Here is a 6,219-nt window from a genome sequence, read left to right on the forward strand (position 1 = left end):
AATAACTTTTAATAATCAATCATGCTTCTTAGTGTTTTAACATTTGTGTTAGGACTTAGTTTAGTTATGAACACCCTTAGGTGTTTTAACAAAATCACAAATGTTATTATGACTTATGGAATCAATTTTGCTAATAATAGCTTTATTCTATTTAGAAGATTAACTGATATTAATGGTTTAATTAGAAGATGTATGATCAGTAAGCTTTCCAACATCCATTTTAACTTTAGTTAGGGAAGTTACATAATCATCAATGTTAGTAGGTTTTAAAACCTAGATGGCCTCCTGAGTTGATTATTGGGTAATTTTAAAAATCTCGGTTTTATGGATTAGCTCTTGGTTAGGTTGCTATCATTTTTAGGATTCTAAGTGTGTAAGAGTTGGTGCAGTATGGTGTACAAGAGGTGTAATTGTAGTTAAATTTGGAGTAAAATTTAATGACTCTTTTTCCCCTGCCTCTTGTACTTCAAACAAGTCATTACAAGGACTTTTACTGTATCCACTGACCTAGAAACCTTTAGGAAATTAGCATGCTTAGGGTCAATAATTAAAGACCAATAGATTCTAATAGAGAAACAAGTTAATGATGTAAGTCGTCGTAGTTTCTCTTGTATGAATTATTTTAGTAAGAAATCGGAGTATGTCCACATTTAAGAAACAATGAAACTTTTGTAAGAGTAGTAATAAATTCTAAAGAAATAAATTTTGATGGAGCAGTGTCTTGTACAAGAGGTGTAATTGAGAAAATATCAAGTTTTCACTCCCCACCTCTTGCAAATCTTGCAGATTATGATCAAGACACTTAATGCTCCCACTGATCTTTAATGTCTCTAGAAAAACTACATAAAGAGTTTCAATGATGTAGGTGATGTGGGAATATGCCATATATATGTTAGACTTGATTTGATTTCATTAACGTCCTGATGCCATAATAAACTAAGGAACATATTAGAAGAAATGTATTAGATATATATGAATGGATCTCTTTAAAACCATGAACCATAGAAGTCAGATTAAATACAAGTAAACAGCTTTTTAAATGATAAACGAATTATGTCAGAATATTCCGTTTTGAATAAGTTCCACGAATGTCATTAAAATATAACTTATGGTGGACCCATACTTATTCCTTAAGCCAAGTAATGTTTAGGGCATCAAAACATGATTAAAATCACTAAGAATGATATTAGATGAAATTCACCCTCATCAACCATGTCATGATTTATCATTAAATTTGGTTTTAATGGATGAATTTTATAAGTCTCATTTGTCTTTTATTAAATTCTTATTTGCATGATAACAAAAGTTGTGAAAGTATGTAGTATTATATAATTCTATTTAATAAATGTTTCAATCCAGATATTGATAACAATTAATATGAGAGTTTAAGGTAAGAGTGACTTTATGTTGGCTATGCAAACCTCACAACTGTCATAATGTAGCTTAAGTATTGATACTAAATTCTGAATGATCTCCATAATATTTAAGGTATCATAAAACGTAATTAGAAGACAGTTTTTCATGGTTATAATAGCCTTAACATTTAAATTTTGTCACCAACACTCATGTTAGTTATTTGTTGATATCAATAAAGAAACTTATAGAACTAGACTCAACCTATCATGTGTTAATTGGAATATTAGGATTAGCATACTTAAATATCATTAATATACGACTACTGTTTTAGCCATATATTCTTTTAAATTATGGATAGCCTTGTTACTTATGCCTAATATAATGACATATTTTTACAACGAGACTTTTCTTAGAGAACTTAAAGCTGGAAGTAATACTTTTATTTTGTCTATGAACCTTAGAATTATCCTCTTTAAGGTTTTAATGGTGATGAGTTGAATAACATCTTATTTTCCACTGCCATATTCTTTTCTTTTACATGTGTTGCTAATCAACATACTCGTTTTTCTTTTGTACTTATGAGTGTTATAGTTGATACTAAAGACACCAAATTGTAATAATATAAAATTTTAGTATGTAATGCATTAGAAAAGTGTACTTATTTCCATGTGTGAGCCCTTAACTTTATGGGTCATGGTATTGTATATTATGATGTATTCAGTAATGCCATTTAACCTTATAGTTAGAACTTTTAAGGAGTGCATGAATCTTAGGAGTTATTTAGATTAGTCTTAGGAAAAACTAAATCTAGAATAACTTTAGTGATAGCATTTATTTATATGAGTTCTTGATTATCATTATCGTAAGAGACATTATGATTGACTCATCTCATTTTTTATGCTCTAGTTTTTAATAGAATGATTGTTATTAGAAATAACAGTAGTCCTATATTAATGATATTTAAGTATGCTAATCATAATATTCCAATTAACACATGATAGGTTGAGTCTAGTTCTATAAGTTTCTTTACTGATATCAACAAATAACTAACATGAGTGTTGGTGACAAAATTTAAATGTTAAGGCTATTATAACCATGAAAAACTGTCTTCTAATTACGTTTTATGATACCTTAAATATTCTGGAGATCATTCAGAATTTAGTATCAATACTTAAGCTACATTATGACAATTATGAGGTTTGCATAGCCAACATAAAGTCACTCTTACCTTAAACTCTCATATTATTTGTTATCAATATCTGGATTGAAACATTTATTAAATAGAATTAGATGATACTACATACTTTCACAACTTTTGTTATCATGCAAATAAGAATTTAATAAAAGACAAATGAGACGTATAAAATTCATCTAGCAAAACTAATAGACTATAATTAAAAGTTCTACTTAAACAAAAAAATAAATCACCTTTGGGCAGAATTAAAGTTTATTGAAGTATGTGTGCAAAACAATTGTAACACATCACCTTTGGGCAGAAGTGTGACAATTATTTTAATTATACACGGGCTAGTTTTGCTAGATAAAAATGTAACACATCACCTTTGGGAATAAGTGAGACATTCGTATCATCTTAGGCAAAAACTAACAAAAGCTTTTAATTAGACTTGAATGATACGGTAAATGTAACAAATCACCATTGGGCAGAAGTGATACATCAAAATTTCATTCAAGTTAAGCCTTCTTAGATTTGTAAATATATATATACATATATATATATATATATATATATATATATATATAATATTTAACAATTTACAAAACTATTTAGTTAATAGCAAATCATTAGAGTTCTCGAAAAATTTAGTTCTTGGAAAATTGAGTTTTCAAAAAATTTTGAGTTTTCGAGAATCTTAATGGGTTTACGGGTTTCTGAGGTTTATAGTTTATGGTCGGTAAACTAGTTAGAAACCCATAAAATGACTTGAAAACCCATAGACTAATCCATGATCTTTATTAACTAAATTAATAATAATAAGATTTGGTTCAAATATTTTTAATAATTAACAATTATATTTGTTTCCTTTTTTAAGAGGATTCAAATCTTTTAAGAAAATATTAAAACTTCTAAGTTATCCAGGATTTGAAAAAATATTTCCCTAAATAATCATTAACAAATTTTAATCTAAATTTTGAACTAACATATGTGTACTTTTCGATAATAATGATGAACACGAAGAACATCATCGAAAATTTTAACAATTAAACATACAAAAAAAACTTGGAATCGAAATCTTTAAACATGAAATTAACAGATTTCGAAAATATTAGAGTTTACTAAATGTCACACCCCCATCTAGGGCCTAGGAGTGCGACCTATAAGTTGGTATCGTGTTTGTAAATAGATCAGAGTTTCGTTACGTTGTGGAAGACTTATAAAACTTTAAGGATCGAAAATGTAATTTATATATATATATATATAATCAAAAGACGGGAATTATAAAATACCCGTTTAAAGTTGTTAACAAAAGATTGCTTGTTTTATGTTTACAAACCACCATATTAAATTTATACAAAAAGAATCCAAGCCATCGGATATTAGTACTCCGTCATTTCCAAGCTCTAGCTTTGTTCACCTGCAAAATGTAATAAAATACGTCAGCAACGAATGCTGGTGAACACGCTGACGCAAAAATATTTCTTTTACTTTATTACCCCTCGAGACTACGCCTGTCTCGGCCCAACGTGGCTTAGGAATAACAAAATCAAATAAAACATTATAAATATGAGCCTCTACGCTAGGTCACCTCAGCAAACACCGCAGCGTTCGACTTAGTTAAGTACCCGTAAATATACACATAAGGCCGTACTCCCTGCAGGAAAGCGTCCTACGACCAAGGGTGGTGCGATCATGCCCATACATCGCATAGTACCACCTATGTAAGGATCCAGACATACGTATACCACAGCCTGAGGGCTAGGTTCATACCCTTTATTTATAACGGTTTTAGAAACACATAGTTCCTTGTAAACAATTTCATAAAACAAGTTGACTCATTTTAAAATAAGTAAAATTTTGGGGGCGTATTCACCTTATCTCTTTAGGATCGGCTTCACTCACTGTCCGGTCTTTACCTTCTTTATCTCACACCTATAGTACGATTATAAATATTCATTAGTCGGATACACGATCCGGCTTAAGACCTTTAGTCTTATTTTATATCTCAATCCTCGATTGAACGTTTAGTTCAATTCTTGTTTACTTGAAAACTTTTAGTTTAAAAGTAAGTTATAAACCTTTAGTTTATATTTAAAAACCCGACGTTTCTTCTTCTCCAAGAAACGTATTCTTTTTCTTTATTATTTAAGAATACTCTTTATTCATTAAATAATATTTTCATAACAAAGAATATATATACATATATACTTACACACATATATACGTATTCATCATATTCAATAATCAATTTCTTATTCATTTCTTTGTTATGTTTATTTTTCTTTTATCGAGGTATAGAGAATAACCTCGACTTAAGGCTTAAGCCTTTAATATAATATTAAATTATATTGAATTCGTTATTACGCCTAACCTTAGTGGCGTATAGAAATCCTAGAGAATTGAGCAGCACTCTAATGCCGCTTTACTTTTCTTGATCAACTTTGATATGTCAACTTCAACACTCGTCGGCATGTCTTTCAGGACTCTTTGCCATAACAACGCCTTCTTGATGAATGAGGGTGGAGAGTGGCACAAACTTCGAGGAAATGATGTACACAAACAGGAGATCGTGGCACACTTATCGAGACAAATCGAGGGTCGGGTTTTAAAAATCTTAGAGAGATGTTAGAGAGAGGTAAAAGAGCTGATTTGGGATGTGAAAAATGAACACCCCATGGCTGCTATTTATAGACGAAATTTTGGCTCCCATTGCGGTACGCGATGGGTCCCTCAGCAGGCCTATCGCGTACAGCGATATAGGCCTGATGACGCAGAGGGTAGCTCTGCCACGTGTCAACACGTGGCAGGCGCCGCTCCACGTGGCAACACGTGGCGGCAGTGTTGCCACGTGGTGACACGTGGCAGCACATGGTGCCACCGTGTGCCACATGGCACACGTGTCAGACTCCCCATCGCGGTACGCGATGGGAGTATCTTCTGACTCATCGCATAGCGAGATGGGTCAGGAAAACCAGATTTTCAATTTTAACCCTCAAGTTTGGAATTTGGCAATTTTAGTCCCTAGACTTTGGAAAGTTGATACTTTGAACTCGAAATTTTCACGTTGTTACACTAAATATGAGTTTTAGCGATTTTAAGCAGTTTCATATATTGTTTTCGTAATAGAACATGATAAAAGTAACCGAAAAAATTAGGGTTTATCAAGTTTTAGTCCGTGTCTTCTGATTTAATTCCATATTTAGGGAAAACATGAAGAACTGATTAATCAACATCGCTCTGATACCACATGTTGATCAGTTCTTCATGTAAATAATAGAAAACATGAATAAAAGGAAACCTATGAACCTGTTACAGCATGGAGAGTAGTAACCGCAATAGAGAATGATGTAGTCGACATGTTTATCATCTTGATTGAGTTCCCCTTTAGGATGTATAGTTAAGGATGGTGTTAGGGTTCTTGAGAGGAACTCGGTTTTAGGAGAGAGGTGGCACACAAAATTGTTATGTGTGTGTGATTAGGTTATGATGTTAATATTTATCTTTTTTTATATACACCCAAGGGAAAACCTTTTATTAGTTAACTATAGGTAATATGGCCCATCAACAATTACCAAACTAATATATAATAAGGTGGAGCCAAGTATTTACTGAGTATTATAGATGACTACTCAAAGAGAGTTTGGGTGTATATTCTTAAAAGCAAAGATGAAGCTTTTGAGAAATTT

Source organism: Bidens hawaiensis, unplaced genomic scaffold (assembly GCF_021521415.1).
Source record: "Bidens hawaiensis isolate Kalapana, Puna unplaced genomic scaffold, B.hawaiensis_p1.1 tig00025450_1, whole genome shotgun sequence".
NCBI lineage: Eukaryota > Viridiplantae > Streptophyta > Magnoliopsida > Asterales > Asteraceae > Bidens > Bidens hawaiensis.